The sequence below is a fragment of the Ascaphus truei genome, chromosome 4 (assembly GCF_040206685.1).
Source record: "Ascaphus truei isolate aAscTru1 chromosome 4, aAscTru1.hap1, whole genome shotgun sequence".
In the NCBI taxonomy this organism is placed as follows: domain Eukaryota; kingdom Metazoa; phylum Chordata; class Amphibia; order Anura; family Ascaphidae; genus Ascaphus; species Ascaphus truei.
Genome location: NC_134486.1, coordinates 272,267,699 through 272,285,801, shown reverse-complemented (window position 1 = coordinate 272,285,801; position 18,103 = coordinate 272,267,699). Strand labels below are relative to the sequence as shown.

General features: G+C 45.0%; 1 long non-coding RNA gene across 1 annotated transcript; it reads right to left on the bottom strand.

Annotated features, from left to right (window-relative positions):
* Window positions 1–9,859: 9,859 nt before the first annotated feature.
* Window positions 9,860–16,358, bottom strand: LOC142493432 (uncharacterized). The gene is made up of 3 exons (XR_012801107.1): window positions 15,813–16,358; window positions 13,632–13,717; window positions 9,860–12,073 (listed from the first exon to the last, which is right to left on the bottom strand). It is a non-coding gene; the product is annotated as an uncharacterized LOC142493432 (long non-coding RNA).
* Window positions 16,359–18,103: the final 1,745 nt, after the last annotated feature.

Sequence of the window (18,103 nt, the reverse complement as noted above, 5' to 3'; positions counted from 1 at the left end):
GGTCAAGGTCAGAGAAACCTTTCTCCTCTATCAAGCAACCATCCTTTCTATTAGCCAATACATCAAGTTCTCTGAGGGAGTTACCTTCTCCATACGCCGAATTCTTGGACGTTTTCAGCAAGGCTCAGTCTGAACTTCTACCTCCTCATCATTCCTACGATTGTCCGATTGATCTGGTACCTGGTTATACCTTGCCTAAAGCCAAATCTTATCCTCTCTCGTTGCCCGAGACCAAAGCTATGGACGAATATATTCGTGAGAATCTTAAGCGGGGCTTCATACGTCATTCCAATTCTCCTGCGGGGGCTGGATTCTTCTTTGTCAAAAAGAAAGATGGTACTCTCAGACCATGTATTGATTACCGGGGTCTGAACCATATCACGGTGAAGAATCGTTATCCACTCCCAATCATCTCCGAACTCTTTGATAGACTTCAGGGGGCCAATCTCTTTACTAAACTGGATCTCCGTGGGGCATACAACCTCATCCGCATCCGGGAGGGCGATGAATGGAAGACTGCCTTCAACACCCGTAGCGGACACTACGAATATCTAGTGATGCCCTTCGGGTTATGCAACGCACCGGCAGTTTTTCAGGACTTCATCAATGACATCTTTCGAGACGTTCTTAATATATTTGTCATTGTATACCTGGATGACATCCTTATTTTTTCTCAAAACTTACAGGATCATATCATCCATACGAAGTTTGTGCTTTCACGCCTCCGCGAGAACCGGTTGTTTGCTAAAATGGAGAAATGCATTTTTCATCAGTCTACCACTTCTTTTCTCGGATACATCATCTCCAACAAAGGTTTGGCCATGGACCCAGAGAAGCTAAAGGCCGTCGTGGATTGGCCACAACCCAATTCCCTCAAATCTGTTCAACGGTTTTTGGGTTTTTCTAATTATTACCGGAAGTTTATCCGCAACTTTTCTACCATTGTCGCTCCTATCACGGCACTGACCAAAAAAGGTGCAGACCCTTCATCTTGGTCTCCAGAAGCTGTCACGGCATTCGAGACACTGAAACAAACTTTTGTCTCTGCTCCCATCCTTCGACACCCTAACACGAATTTCCCCTTCACCTTAGAGGTTGACGCTTCGGACTGTGGGGCTGGGGCGGTTCTGTCGCAGAAATTTTCTTCCCAGGATAAACTTCATCCTTGCGGGTTTTTCTCCAAAAGATTTTCATCGGCAGAGAGGAATTATGACATGGGCAATAGGGAACTTTTGGCCGTCAAAATGGCTCTTCAAGAATGGAGACATCTTCTGGAGGGGTCAAAAGAGCCATTCACCATCCTTACGGACCATAAGAACTTATTGTACATTGAGAATGCCCGTCGCTTAGGTCCTCGCCAAGCTCGCTGGTCGTTATTTTTCTCTAGATTCAATTTTGTTCTCTCATACATTCCCGGCACTAAGAACGTCAAGGCGGATGCTCTCTCCCGACAATACTCTTCTGAAGAGAGATCAGAGAAAACCACTGAGTCCATCCTCCCTAAACAAAGAATCTTAGCAGCTGTGACATTCAAGAATCTGGAGAGGATCATCAAGTCTCAAGAGAACTTCCCGTCCAGTCTTGTGGTTCCTAAAGACTCTTTGTATGTGGAACCCAAATGTATCCGTGAAATACTGGACTGGGGACACGCCGTCCGTTTGGCAGGGCATCCTGGATTCAAGAAAACCTTGGACCTCATCCGTCGTACCTTTTGGTGGCCCAATATGGTTAAAACCATTCTGGAATTTACACGGTCCTGTCCGGTATGTGCGCGTAACAAGATTCCTCGTCAGAAACCTCAGGGTCTTCTCTTACCTTTACCTATTCCGGAGCGTCCCTGGTCCCACATTTCGATGGATTTTATTGTGGAGTTGCCTAGGTCGAATGGCATGAATACCATTCTTGTGGTAGTGGATCGGTTTTCCAAGATGGCACACTTTATCCCTCTCAAAGGATTACCCTCCTCACCCGCCCTTGCGGATATTTTTGCCAAAGAGATTTTCCGGATCCATGGGATTCCCACATCCATCGTGTCCGATCGGGGTTCCCAGTTCGTCTCCAAGTTCTGGAGAAATTTCACCAAGAGACTAGGTATCTCGTCTTCCTTTTCTTCTGGATATCACCCTCAATCCAACGGACAGACCGAGAGGGTTAATCAATCCCTCGAGAAATACTTAAGGTGCTTCGTCTCTAATTCTCAGGATGACTGGGCAGAATTACTTACCTGGGCTGAGTAAGCATTCAATTCTTCCAGGAATGAGTCCACTCACGAGACCCCCTTCTTTATCAACTACGGATTCCATCCGGCTCGCCTACCTATTACTAAAGAATCCTCTGGGGTACCAGCCGTGGACGAACATATTGCTCTCCTACAAGACTCTTGGTCCAGAATACAATCTGCATTACAAAAGGCATCCTTGACATCTAAAAATCAGGCTGATCGTCACCGTCGTCCGGCACCCGAATACAAACCCGGGGACAAGGTTTGGCTATCATCCAAGAACATCCGTCTCAAAACGCCTTCCCTCAAATTGGCTCCTAGGTTCCTGGGTCCCTTTTCCATTTTGGAGCAGGTTAATCCGGTTTCTTTTCGACTCCAACTTCCTCAAAGCATGAGAATTCCGAATGTCTTTCACACCTCACTTCTCAAACCTTTTATCTCCAGTAGCCTCTTTCCGGATCACACTTCTAAACCAGATCCTGTGATGGTACAGGGTAACGAAGAGTATGAAATACAGGCTCTACTGGATTCCCGTCTTTCAAGAGGTAAAGTCCACTTCTTGGTCCACTGGAGAGGTTTTGGACCCGAAGAGAGGTCATGGGTACCCCTGAAAGATATTCATGCTCCAGGACTCCTCAAACGCTTTCGTAAGAAGTTTCCATCAAAACCATGGAAGGATCGTCCTGAGGCCGATCCTGAAGGGGGGGGGGGGTACTGTGAGGATTCAGGGATCGCGGCATCCGCGCCCTGGTCTCCCTTCTCCTGCGGTTACTCCCGCTACCGTGGCGCGCGCCTCTCGCTGGCGTCACTCACCTTCGGCGGTCCTGGGGGTTCCCCGCCGTGCTCTGCGTCCTCAGATGCCCGCGGGGTCTGCAGTCCCGCATGCGGCCGCCGTGTTCTCCAGCCGCGCGCCTGAACAGCGCGCGCCGGGTGAGGTTAATTTATTCACTGCTCTTGCAGTGAAGACCCGCCCCCAGCACACTAAGAGGACCTCCTACCAAGACAAGACTCCTCACCTGCCTGCCAATCAAGGGGACCTATCCAGGATAGCTCCACGAAGTCCTCCAGGCCTGCCCCCACCTCTGATTGGCAGTCACACTTTATAATGCCAGTTCTTCCTCTTACTCATTGCTCGACATAGTTTTCACTTGGATTACTACTCTGGCGTTTTCTCTCTCATTCTCTCAGGTTACGACTTGGCTTGGCAAACGTCTCTCTCTGGCTCTAGACCCCTGCTTGGACAAACGACCTTCCGGAATTCTCCAATCCCAGACTTTGGCTAACGGCAACGACAACGGCATTTCTACACAGGTACCGGCAAGTATTGCTAGCTAAATACACCTGGCCTGGCAACGCCAAAATCACCACACTCCGGACACGCTCCCTTTGCTGCGGGTGCGTGCTTCTATACGTTCCTCACCTCAGTGAAAGGAACGGGTCTGGTCTGCGGGCAGCACCGGCGTAACATAAATGCACTATTATCCATATCTGGTGTAGCCAAGTGCCCCTAGCTATGTGTTTCCTGGCCCAAGAAGGTAAGTCCTGGTAAGTGCAGGCAGTGTTAGGGTTAAATTCTTTTCACATGGGCCAGCATGTGAGTCTGTTAGCACACAGGTTAATTTGTTGCCATATCCAGGTGCAGGCCTAATGGCAGTTGGGAGTATCATGCCGGTGGGGTGGGGTGGGGGGGTTACTGGATCACACGTAGTATGGTGTGATGCCTGTCCCTCATCTAAATCTGCCTAGTCTTGATGCAGTGTTACTAAACCCTCACCAGGTATATAATATAGGTGAGGTAGTGGGAAATGAGCATTGCAATCAGGATCAGGCTGGAGGCAAAGCGCTATTCAAAAAAAGAACTTTATTGCGGCATAAAAGCCAAAGATAAAATTACATGAGGAGGATCCTCTGACGCGTTTCGTCCTCAGGGGGATTTTATCAAAGACTCTTTGATAAAATCCCCCTGCGGACGAAACGCGTCAGAGGATCCTCCTCATGTAATTTTATCTTTGGCTTTTATGCCGCAATAAAGTTCTTTTTTTGAATAGCGCTTTGCCTCCAGCCTGATCCTGATTGCAGTGCTCATTTCCCACTACCTTATCTATGATCTTATGACTGGGACGGATGCACACCACGGAGCAGGGTCCACCCCCAACAAGCAACACACCAGAGGTTGAGCCGGTAGTGTAAGTATACACTTTGTACGCAGGATTTCTGAAGTGTGGAGGATACGTGGAGCCATGGGAGAATTTGGAAGCCCGCCCAGAGAGGGACCGCCGGACGGAGTAGAAGCTCACCGGACAGGTTAGAAGGCTTTTTCCCTGATATGTTGGAGCACGCTACCACACAATTTCTTTATTCATAAGTGTTGGGACACATTAGATATTTAAGACTGATTATTAAATCCAAGGGGACTGGAACCCTGCTCATATCATGCTATTGATTTCTTCACAGCACCACTGAAAGTATTAGGAGCACCCAATTAGGGAGTTTCCCTTACCTACCTTGCAGGTATATAATATGCTTTCTACCCAAATTTAGTAGGAGGATTCCAGTATGTTGCCTGCTCCTAAGGGAGTGAGGCAGTGTTCTGCCTTATCTCATCAGGGGGTAAGGGGGTGGCAACTAGCAGCAGGGCCCACAAGCTGTTTGGGGGCTTAGTCAGGGAAAATGACCATGCAAAAGGGAAGTGTTCCATGACTACCGGGTGTATAAAATACATCTCTTGCAAGAGAAGGAAGTTATCAGGTCTGACCTGACAATAAATGGTGAACTGTTCCTTGCCTCTGTGTGCATTACTGGAAGGGGTTCCTATAGGGACTACTCCCTGCCTCTGGATGATCCCTGCAGGATGGAGGTTCTGTACTGGAGAACCACAAGCCTGTATCGTTGCTACTCCCACAACCATCTGCGGAGACTCAGGCTTCCTGGAAGATCAGGTGAGCTACTCAGCACCACGATATCACGTAGCATACAAATCTCCCTTAGGTAGTGTGTGGGGGAGGGGGGGTGAAGGGGGGAGGGGGGAGGAGGGAGAGGTGTTACACTGGATAATAGTAATTTTGCCCATTACTGTACTGTATGTGTTAGGGGAGTTTTTTTGGGGGGGATACAGGGGGTGGGTTGTGTATTGGTAGGTAGTAGGTATTTTAATGTTTATTGGGGTAGAGGGATTGGGTGAAAGGGGTACTTGGCCAGGGTGGTTGGTTAGCAGGGGGGGTGTGGGGGAGATAACCCCTTTCTTACCATAGTGGTTACTACCGCCATGGTAATTAAGGGGTTAACTCCTCCCTTCCTGGAAGTCCTTACCACCCACCCTGGGCCAAGTACCCCCTTCACTCACCCCCTCTGCCCCCAATAAACCAGCTCAGTGCCTTAACCCCTTCATTGCCTTAGCGGCTAGCCACTAAGGTAATGAAGCTGCTTTAATGGGATTTTTGCTAATAGAGTATGGGAGCGCGTTCATTTAAGCCTCGGGGACCCCCTACTTCCAGAGATATAGGCCCTGGTATGGAATGCCGGTATCCCCGTAATGTTTAAATTCTCCCGCACCACGTGACATGGGAGATTTAAATGCACAGAGGATACCGGCACCCCATACCGGTGCCTATATCTCAGCATTTTTTTCGAAGGATATGATGTCATCTTAAAGGGAGGGACATTACATCCTTTAAAAAAATGGAAGCTGTCACATGGTACTATAACCAATAAGATTGGGGGTGTACCATGTGAGGCCTCACATGGTATATCTCTCAATCTGATTGGTTGGAGTAACATTTGATGGCAGCCATTTTTTTGATGACGTCATCTTAAAGGGAGGGAAGTATAGCCTTATTGATTTGCTGGCTTCCCTTCCTTTTGATAACGTCACATACTTAAAAAAAAAGAATCTGTCACACGGTACACCAGCCAATCGGATTGGGGTGTACCATTTGACACTCAAATGTGACGTCAAAAGCCTTATATAAGGCCTGTCATTTGAGCTTAAGAAGCCGACAGGACAACATCCACCCAATTGGATTGCAATTAAAGAAGAGGACTGAAGAAATGAAAAAAAAAGGAAGAAAGAAGAAAAGAACTTACCAGAAGTCCACCGGATTTTGAGGACCCTTGCATCGAGGATCAAGAGGTTCCTGCTGCAGTCAGAATCAGAGGGTGAAGACAAGGTAAGAAAAACATTGATTGTAGGTTATTTTTGTATTTTTGGTACTTTTATTGTATTTTTTATTAGCTTGCTCATTGACTGCCAATATGCCCATTTTGGGCTATAGATAAGCACAGTGACAAGCAATGCCTTTTTGGCAAATGTTGTTTTTTATGTAATTGTTATGTTTTGTACTTTTGTTAATTTGTTTTTATTTAATTGTTTTAAAAAAATGTGGGGGTTGCCCATTTACTGCAATAGTGGCAAACCATGCCCATATTATATTGGCATTGCATACCACTGTCAATTGGTTTATTGGCATTTTCTTAATTTTATTGCAATGTTATTTATTTTATCCAGTGATTGTTTTTTTCTTTATAGCTTGCCCATTAATTGCCATAGAGAAAAACCATGCCCATATTATATCAGCATGATTTAAATGTAAAGTGTTTTATTTTGTTCCTGTTTTTTGATTTGGATTGCTCATTCATTATCAGTGTGGCAACCCATGCTATATTGGGGGCATAGTTTACCACTGTACCAATCAATGGGTAGTGGGTAGTTTCCCTGGGGAGGGTGGTCAGGCTGCCCGGTGAGTAGCGGGGGAGTGGGTTTGACCCCTTAATTACTATAGCGGTTACTAATAGATACGGTGATTAAGGGGTTAGTGGCCAGTAGTTTTTTTTAATGTAATGTTGCTGTCAACAGAGGACGGTGATGAGGACGAGGAGAAAGACAAAGACGGCCTTCATCCTTGCAGGGGTAAGTCAAACTTTAATTTACTTTATGCTTTTATTTTTAATGGGCAAATGCACTATTATACATATCTGGATAATAGTAATTTTGCCCATTACTGTACTGCTGCGGCCAGCTTCAATCTTACAAATGCCCGTAATTTTCCGGGGCTTTTTTTGGCTGGCGCCGAACTTGGCCACGCTCAGCCGCATCTTCCCCTCCCGTCGCGACCCCCTGGCTGCTTGGCTGCTCCGCCTCTGCTTCGGCAGTATTGTGCGTCCTCCCCTCCCCTCGCAACCCCCTGGCTGCCTCTGCTTCGCCTCTTCCCGCATCTCCCCTCCATTCCCCTGTCCCGTTACAGGGGATGCCGGTGGAACGTGTGACTGGCTCCACAGTGACGCGCGTCACGCGTCACCAGCCGCGTGTCACCAGCTGCGTCTGCCCGGAGTCTGCCCGCACATTACGGTGGCGGCCGCAGAAGACTCAGCTCGGCCGCCACTGTATGTGTTAGGGGAAGTTGTTGGGGGCACAGGGGCTGGGTGGGTTGTGTATTGATAGTATGTTTGTGTGTCTTTATTTACAGCATATAACAGTATATAGCATATATTTACAGTATATAAATGTACATAGCGCTTCACAGTAGTAATACACATGACAATCATATAAATAACAAATAATACAAATAACAGATCATGGGAATAAGTGCTTCAGACATAAAAGTAAAAAAAGTAACATTTAGGAAGAGGAGTCCCTGCTCCGAAGAGATTTCAATCTTATTTGTGGGTAGGAACAACGTACAGAGACAGTAGGAGAGCATTCTGGTGCAAGTGTGCCTGCAGGGGGCCAATCTTTATGTATAATGTTTATAGTATTAGCCACGGTGCTACTCATATGCTTCTTTAAGCATGTGTGTCTTAAGGTGAGTCTTAGAGGTGGATAGAGAGGGTGCTAGCTGGGTAATGATGGGAATGGTATTCCAGAGGTGTGGGGCAGCCAGTGAGAAAGGTTTAAGGGGGGAGAGGGCTTCAGATACCAAGGGGATAGAAAGACGACATTCTTGAGCAGAACGCAAGCGTCGGGAGGGTGCATAGCGAGAAATTAGGGCTCAGATGTAAGGAGGGGCAAAAGAATGTAAAGCTTTAAAAGTGAGGAGGAGAATTGAGTGCGAGATGTGTGATTTGATGGGAAGCCAGGAGAGGGATTTCAGCAGGGGAGATGCTCAGACAGATTTAGGAAAGAGTACAGTGATTCTGGCAGCAGCGTTTAGGATAGATTCTAGGGGAGACAGGTAAGAAGTAGGAAGGCCGGACAGCAGGAGGTTACAGTAATCAAGGCGGGAGAGAATGAGGGCCTGTGTCAGAGTTTCAGCAGTCGAGCAACAGAGGAAAGGGCATCTCTTTGTAATATTGTGGAGGAAAAAGCGACAGGTTTTAGACTTTTTGAATGTGAGAGGAGAATGTGAGAGAGGAGTCGAGTGTGACCCCTACACAGCGTGCTTGGGCTGCTGGCTGAATGATAGTACTTCCAACAGTAACGTGGAAGGAGGTAGTAGGGCCAGGTGTGGGAGGAAGTATGAGGAGCTCTCTTTTTGCCATGTTAAGTTTAAGTCGGTGGAGGGCCATCCAGGATGATATCGCAGAGAGACGTTCAGAAACTTAACGTCTGTACAGCAGGTGTAAGGTCAAGGGTTGAAAAGTAAATTTGTGTGCCATTAGCATAGAGGTGATATTTAAACCCAAGAGATGTGATTAGGTCACCTAGAGAGAGTGTGTAAAGAGAAAAGAGTAGAGGTCTCAGGACAGAGCCCTTGGTTACCCCCGCAGAGAGATCGATAGAGGAGGTGTTTGCTGAAGAGACACTGAAAGTACGATGGGGGTGATAAGAGGAGATCCAGGATAGAGCTTTGTTACGAATACCAAGAGTATGGAGAATGTGAAGGAGAAGAGGGTGGTCCAAAATATCAAATTCTGCAGAGAGATCGAGTAATATGAGCAGAGTGTAATGATCTCTGTCTTTGGCAGCATGGAGGTCATCAGTTATTTTAGAGAGGGCTGTTTCAGTCGAGTGGGCAGTGCGGATGCCAGATTGTAGAGGGTCTAGGAGAGAATAGGTGTTGAGAAAACAGAGCAAGCGAGAGAATACACGACATTAAATGAGTTTAGAGACAAAAGGCAGGAGGGAGACAGGTCGATAGTTAGAAAGACAGGTATGGTCAAGATTGCAGTTTTTGGATAATGGTATAACTGTTGCATGTTTGAAGGAGAAGGGAAAGGTACCAGAGTGGGAGGAGTTAAAAATGTGTGTGAGCGTAAGGCTTATAGTAGGAGCAAGAGGTTTTAGGAGATGGGAGGGAATGGGGTCAAGAGGGATAGGGGTAGAGGGAGAAGAGGAGATATGCAGTGACACATCCTCCTCTGAGACAGTGGAAAAAGAGTCAAGGAAGGCAGGAGAAGAGTTAGGATGCTGTGTAGGATGGGAGGAGGAAACAGAGGGGATGTTCTGACGTATGGATTCCACCTTTTCCTTAAAATAGTCAGCAAAGTCCTGAGGTGAGATGGCGGAAGAAGAAGAGGCAGCTGAGGTTGATCTGAGTAGAGAAGCTGGTCGCATAAATTACGTCAAGGGGGCGAGACCAACGCTCGTGATCGGAGCGCGTCCTGCACCTAAACTAACTCCCTCACAGAGAGCTAGCATGAAGTACTATACCTCTAACTAATTTACACGAGCAGAGACTGTGTGTTTACTGAGCAACGGAGCATTAGCCTATGTATGCACAGCCACTGTGCATTACCACGATCTCTGCCCGTTTTTATGCGACCTGCTTCTCACGTTTTTATGGTTCTGAGTGTATGTAGACACTACTTGTGTACTACAATTTTTATTTTTTCCACCCATTGGATCAACGGTATTTTTTTGTTGCAGATGCACCCTCTATGACATCTGCAACAAGGTAGTAGTTAGTGAGTATGTGTGAGTGCTCTTAACATTGCTGCAGTACTTACACTTTGCAGCAGTACACAGGCAACACAGCAGCAATCTGCTGATCAGACCCACCCTAATTATTGGGGATTATGGTTTGTCCCAGTGAGAACACAGAGGGTTAAACACTCACCTGACGTGCCCATTTGTGCATAGTGCAGAAACATATATTTGGTGTACTTACCTGCGCACACTGTGTGACCGATATATATTATAACATCCACGACCACGTTGAGCTCCTAACTTGAATGGTCTACCCCTGTGTGAGCACAGAAGCAGGTATACTTACCTGCCATACTCCTCCGTGTATACTATATGTACACCCACCTGGTATACCTATGTGTGTATACCGTGTGACTGAGACTATTATCATACTCACCACTACCCAGTACCTGTGTATATATATAGCCACCAGTGGCTGTGCCTGTGTTTGAACACTATTCTCACAGATTCCAATGGGGTTCTGATACCACCTAGCTGTACCCTGCACATATCATCAGGGGTATTAGCCCACACTCCATACGTGAGACCTGGTATATATATTTTACTTTCGCTGCGCTTTTTTGGCTCATATGAGTCTCACTAATTTTGGTATTTAGCATCCGTATTTTAACATTGAGTTAAGACTCTTATAAAGTTTTTTAACGTGCACATTTCACTCATCATTGCACATACCCTTATTCCTGTCCCCTGTATATTATGCATCTGTTGAGTGCTCTCCATTGGGGTAATATTAAAATTAAGAGAGATATTAATATCTGGCCCTTAGTAGCTGGTAGATCTCAAATGTTTAGACTTATCAGGTGGGGCTAAATCCCACAAACACACATATGTAACTTTTAGCATGTTCGGCCAAGGACATCTCATAATATTCTTATATTTAATAAGGTCACTAATCCTGATGTCCTCCTTGGGTAGCCCCACCCTTGCCCCCATCAATAAAACCTTTGAAGCAGGGAGGACATTTGTCACCTGGGTTCAGATTACTCTGGCAGGATACCTTTTGCTGTAAGGTGTGAGTTATAATGCTCACCCCCAGTCTAGTTTCCTGCAAACAGGTATTAACATACTGTACACTAAAAAACCCTTCTGCTTTTCACATTCAACTTCAATTAAGCCTTTTGAAGTCTAGATTTCCTGAAAAGACACAATACAGTGGTATTTTCTTAAACTGTAGCTTATTAACCCCTTAAGCCCCAGTGTGTGTGGTGCAGACACTGATATAACAATACAACATGGGGGAACAGGGGAATATACATTTAGATGGCTGAAAAATGGAGCATGAAAAGGCGGGAAAAAGGGAACAACTGGCTATAATCGCTACTTTACCATTAACCCTTTCCCTCCCGCAGCAACCCTAGGGTATGTGTGAGTGCCAACACCAGGATAACACAATACAGTTACACAGGGGAATAAGCATTTTCATGTCATAACAAGGGTTGAATCACATTTCTGGACCTCAGCCCAGTTAACCCCTGGTCTCCCTGGCGAGGTTAGAGGGTGGCCAACTGGGGGTGAACCCCTGTACTCCCGGGCCAAATCCTCCCCATCGTCACAATCCTTACAACTCGATTTAAAAGCTGCAGCAACAGAGATAAAGTAGGAAATAAATGGACTGTCCCAGAGGACCACAGCTCTGGAAACGAAGCTATAAGAGGCATTACAGTTATAAACAGTGGCAGATGATGAGATCCTGCGCTTGTGTCAGGAGATTAATTTCCTCAAAGATGGCCTTGAGGATCAAGAAAATCAGGACCGGAGGCAGAATTTCAGGATTCGTAATATCCCAGAATTACTCCTCCCTGACCTCCCTGACCTCTTCCGGCCCTACTTAATAAATCTTTCAACAATATTTGTGATGACTTTGAGGAAAATTACCTTGAAATCAACTGGGCCCATCGGGCATTGGGCCCTAGGTTAGACGACCCAAAATTTAGGTGAGACGTCATTGTGCGGCTCCAAAGTTATTCCGCTAAGGAAAGAATCATTGGAGCCTGCAGGGAGAAGGATGTTATCCATAACGAGAATGAACCTCTGCAAATATTTAATGATTTATCTAAGGTAACCATCGAAAGACGTTGTGAACTTAGGCCGGTTAACCTCCCCCTTAGGGAAAACGAGGTATGATATAAATGGGCGTCCCGTTTAGACTCTTCGTCATTAAAAATGGTAAGCATCTCTTCTTAATACATCCAGAGGAGATGGACCAATTTATAATTTTCCTCTTTCCTCCCCTCCCCTCTCTGTCCCTTTAACCCTTTTCCCCTCCCCTGCCCCCTCTGTCCCTTACCCCCTCCCCCTCTTACACCCAACACCAATATAAACATTAATACACTTCCCCCCTTCCCCCTCTCTTGTTAGAAACACAAAAGGTCTAAAGAAGCAATTGTTATGGAGAAATTGACCTCACACTAATACTGGACTTATGTTTATATGTATCTTTGTTTGGAGAATTAATAAGTTTCCGTCTAGCAGTGAGAATTACTAGTTAAAATATAAGTGGAATGTTTATTGAGCAACTTTGAGGGTCCCTGTGCCCTTCCTTTTGCTGTCCACGAAATTCCGGGACCGGGGTTGTCTCCAAAGGGCCTTATGCCCTACCCACCAGTTAGTAGGATAACTGGTCTTCCTAATTTAGGGCCTATTCTTTCCCTCTTTCTCTCTTCTTTCTGCTGCTCTGTTCCCAGCAGGTACTCTCCCCTCCCTCACTTTCTTTCTCCCCTTCCCCCCCCTCCTCAAGCCTGGCCCATCAGAGTCGACTCAAACATGGAGGTACCCCATGAAGTGGGAACAAGAGACCTAGATTAATAACTAGCAAAGTATAGGGGCCGCTCCAGTATGAAAGTAGACGCCTTAATATTTTATTCTACCTTTAAGAACAATGGCTAACCCCCCTTCTATAAAAATGATATCTCTAAATGTGAAGGGGCTTCAGACCAGCAAGAAAAGGAGGCGGGCCCTCCAAGAACTTAAAAGATCAGGTGGTGATATAGTATTCCTCCAGGAGACTAATTTCAGTGCTATGGACCTCCCTAATACATTCAGAAGTGTTTTCCCGTCAGCATTTTATTCTTCATTCAGCAGCAAGAAACGAGGGGTAGTGATTCTATTCCGGCAGGGGATTCCCTTCAGCGCAGAAAAAATAGTCACCGACCAGGGGGTAGATTTAATTGTAAGGGGAGATTTTAACATGGTTTCTAATCCCAAAGTACATAGATCCTCGCATCCCACGTCCAAAAAACGGCAACATTTTTTAGAGGTATAATAAAGGACTTTTTGTTGGTGGACGTATGGATGGTACAACATCAGGGCCAAAGGGATTATACGTTTTATTCTCCCCCTCACCAAATCTACTCAAGAATAGACTATTTTAAGGCTTCCTTAAATTCGGATATTGGACCTATAACCTGGTCAGATCATGCGCCTATTGACCTAACCCTCACCCTCCCATTTGTAAAAATGAATTCCTTTCATTGGAGATTAAATGACTCACTACTGAACCACCCTGAAATAGAGAAAAAAATGAAAGGGGCCTTAAAATAATTTTTCAACCTTGATAAAGGCTCAGTCTCATCTCCGGCGATGCTCTGGGAAGCCCATAAGGCTACGTTCAAGGGTAATTTTATCTCTATAGCATCCTATAGGAAAGAAATCAAATTGAAAACATATAAAGAATTAACTGCTAAAGTTATAAATATGGAGCAATTACATAAAAGCAAACTCATAAAAAAAAATATAAAGCCCTGGCTTTAGACTTTATGTTGTATTATATATCTTTTTCTCTTGGTTTGGTATTTTGTTTTTATTTTTGGTTTGCATTCTATGGGGCCTATTCACTAAACCTTGATAAGTTCATTGCAACATCAATCGGGTTGGCATGTTCCTAGCATGAAATTTGTGTAAAAATGGTATTTACTAAGAAAAATCAATTTTTTTTTAGCATTTGGTAAAAAAATGCCATACCGCACTTGTTTGTATTTGCTTAACGGGACAAATGAACTTAACATTCAAATTCACTCCAGCAGTAAGGAAGAGCTGGAAAGAGAGAAGCTGCATCTCACTGCACAGCTTTTAGCACAGCTCTTACAGGCAAATGCACAGTTTTAATTTTTATTTTAATAACATAGTATTGAAGCAGGGTGTCATCAGAGCTGATTTAAAACCAGAGACATAACATAAAACACAGACAAAGCTCAGTGCACATCCAGAAAAACTTATATACGGTACAGTGCCTAAATATACATGTATAAATAACTAATAAATAAAATGGTCTTTTAGTTTAACATTTTGGCCAAATTGTTGTAAGCCCTTGAGCCAACTACACGGCAGACCACGTTTCAAGGGTCCCTAACACTAATATAGATTCTTAATAACCTGTGCATTGCCAGGAAGAATGATTTATAATAAATCTGTCAATATAAGTTGCAAAAGTTCTAAGTCTGATTGAAGCTTTTATTAACCTGTACATTACCAGGAAAAGCACTCTGTAATAGATTTGTCACAATCACACTGCATGCAGGCAAGTTCCCCTGATAGTTGGAGATGCCATGGAGTGAGCTTTTAACCATTTAAATGTGGGAGGGAGTGAGCTTCAATTGGATAGGAGGTTGCTACCCTCCAATCAGCCAAGACTAGCTGAACAAGAATTATAAAACATACAGAACACCTACAAGCTCATATTGAACCCCCAAAATACCCACAACATATATATATAAGCATATAAGTTTCACAGAGAAGTGCTACTGAGCATGGCAATATATGTATTTAAAACCAGAGACATAACATAAAACACAGACAAAGCTCAGTGCACATCCAGAAAAACTTATATACGCTACTATTCCTAAATATACATGTATAAATAACTAATAAATAAAATGGTCTTTTTGTTTAAAATTTTGGCCAAATTGTTGTAAGCCCTTGAGCCAACTGCACGGCAGACCACGTTTCAAGGGTCCCTACACTAATATAGGGGTCCCTACACTAATATAGATTATTAATAACCTGTGCATTGCCAGGAAGAATGATTTATAATAAATCTGTCAATATAAGTTGCAAAAGTTCTAAGTCTGATTGAAGCTTTTATTAACCTGTACATTACCAGGAAAAGCACTCTGTAATAGATTTGTCACAATCACACTGCATGCAGGCAAGTTCCCCTGATAGTTGGAGATGCCATGGAGGGGAACTTGCCTGCATGCAGTGTGATTGAACCCCCTCTGTGAAACTTATATGCTTATATATATGTTGTGGGTTCAATATGAGCTTGTAGGTGTTCTGTATGTCATCAGAGCTGAACCGCATTAATTTCAGGTTTGGGGACCCCCTTCTTCCCATGGTAAAGGCCATATGGGGTGGTAGTATCTCTGGCAAATTTAAATGTCCTACGTCATGGCCCACGTGACTGGGACATTTAAACTTCCCGGAGATACCGGCCTGTAACCCGGTAAGCAGGTGGTCCCTTTACTTGAAATGAATGTGGTTCTTCTGCAAAGGCCCCCTGCTTCAATACTATAAAATTAAAATTAAAATTAAAACAGGCCTTCAGTACCTTAGTGGCTAGGTGTGTTACACACATAACAATACATTAAAACCAAACACTAGCCAACAAATCCATTGATTTTCACTGTGGTTACCTATGCTCTAAACGGTGCACAGATAACCACAGTGGAATTAAAATTGGCACCCTAAAAGAAAATTCTCATTGAAATAAAATACGATCAAAGTGTCTCTTACCCTTGCCGGGATGAAGGCTTATCCTCCTCCAACTGCAGCACCACCAACTCTTGACCAATGTAGCAATGATCCTCAGCTTGAAGTACAGGTTGATGCACAGAATTCCATGATCCTCTGTTGTGTGAAGTCCTCAGTGAGTAGATTTTTTGACATTCTTTCTTTTCTTCTTTCTTCTCTTCAACAGTTCTATGAGATGTTGCAATGCCTTCTTCTTGCTGTCAAATGAAATGTGATAGGCCTTATATAAGTTGCCCCATGGTGGGTGGTTAGGCCTCGCGGGAAGGGTTATTCCCTTCATTATTTTATTCGTTTTAGCAACTAAGCTAAGGGAGGTGTTAACCCCTCCCGGGAGGCCTAAACACCTACCCTGGGGCAACTGCAAGCTTTACCCACCCCCTTTACCATAAAAACGGTTTCTGCTATTTAACCGCTTCATTACCTTAGCAGCTAGCCACTAAGGGAATGAAGCTAGGCTGTAATTTTATTTTTATTACAAAGGATTGAAGCAGGGGGTCTCTGGAGCTGAAATGAATGCTGGTCGGCTCCGGAGACCCCCGACTTCAATCTTATGTAGTAAAAATTCTATCTGATGCAAATCGTTATTTCAATCTCGTCACCCTTTAGCTGATGATAAAATAAGCAATTTGCATCTCGAACTCTGTGAATAGCAGTTACAAGCAAAAAATGCGAGTTTGGGTATTTTTGAGCTACCGCATGTCTTGTCAAACCAAAAGTGCTAACGATCTTTATAAAGCCGTTTACAAGTGATTTTGCCATATTTGCAAAGCTTTGTGAATAGCTACATATGCAAAATTGCTTGTAAAGTGCGCTTAACAAGCGTTCAGTAACTTATCGAAGTTTAGTGCAGGTGCGGGATTAGCAATAATGAATATAGTGTTATATTAGGTTGCGCCTTATATGCTTCTTTCCTACTCCCCCTTAGCCAATTCCAATCTGGCTTTCGCCCCAAACACTCCACCGTAACTACCCTACTAAAAGTTTGCAATGAAATCCAGTGTGGAATGGAACAGGGACAACTCACTGGTGCAGTATTCCTAGATTTTGCAAAGGCTTTTGATACTGTTGATCATGCTATCCTGCTTAAACTCCAGAGCTCTGGAATAGGGAAGCATGCTTTAAACTGGTTTAAGTCCTACCTATCAGGAAGATCCCAACATGTGTCCATCTCAGGCTCTAACTCCAACCCCCTGGATATCACCTGTGGCGTCCCGCAAGGCTCTGTTCTGGGGCCCCTACTCTTCTCAGTGTTTATCAATGATCTTCCCACAGCTTGTCAGGAAGCCTCAATACACATGTACACTGGTGACACACTTTATTGAAGTGTGGCCAGTTCCGCAAGCCGGGAGATTTCCCGGCTTGCAAGTGGCAGCCCCTCGGCGTGCCGCGCGTCTCCGATGCGCGGTCACGCGTCATCGGGTGCCTGCGCCCCCTGCACGCGAGTCCAGGGCTCTCCGAGGGAGCCCTAGTGTCCCGCGATGTGGGGGACGGCGGCAGGGGGATCCGGGGGACCCGGAGAGGAGAGGGGGAAGCCGCGATCGGCGGGCCTCTCCTCCGCTGCTTCGGCGCGCGCCCGGCACCCTCCGGCGCGCGCAGGTAACTGCTGCGGCCGAGAACGGGCAAATGCTCGAATAAACTCGGCCGCAGCAGTATGCAGATGACACAATTCTATATGCACACAGCCATAGCCTCTCTGACCTTCAACACATACTTCAGTCTGACTTTTTGAGACTCGAAAACTGGATTTCCCAAAACAAACTGTTTTTAAACACTGTTAAGACTGTAACAATGGTATTTGGGACCAAGACTAAATTTTTAAAGCTTCCAGCGACTGAGCTCCAGATTAGAACCAACGCTAACACCACCCTAACCCCTGTCACTAGTTTTAAATAAATACCTGGGCATATGGTTTGACTCCCACTTAACATTCGGGATGCACATTGATACCCTGACAACGAAGACCTATGCCAAACTAGGGGTACTTTACAGGAACAAATCCTCCCTAAGTCTCCTGGTCAGAAAGCATATTGCACAGCATATGCTAATGCCAATAATTGACTATGGAGACATAGTATATGGCTCGGCACCTCAAACCCACCTTAGCAAACTTGACACCCTCTACAATTCAATTTGTCATTTTGTTCTCCAATGCAACTATAACACACATCACTGCGAAATGCTCAAAGAACTAGATTGGTCATCACTCGAGTCTAGGCACAAAGTTCACCTTTCCTGTCTTGCCTTCAAATTCTTTATGGGCAAGCTACCCAGCT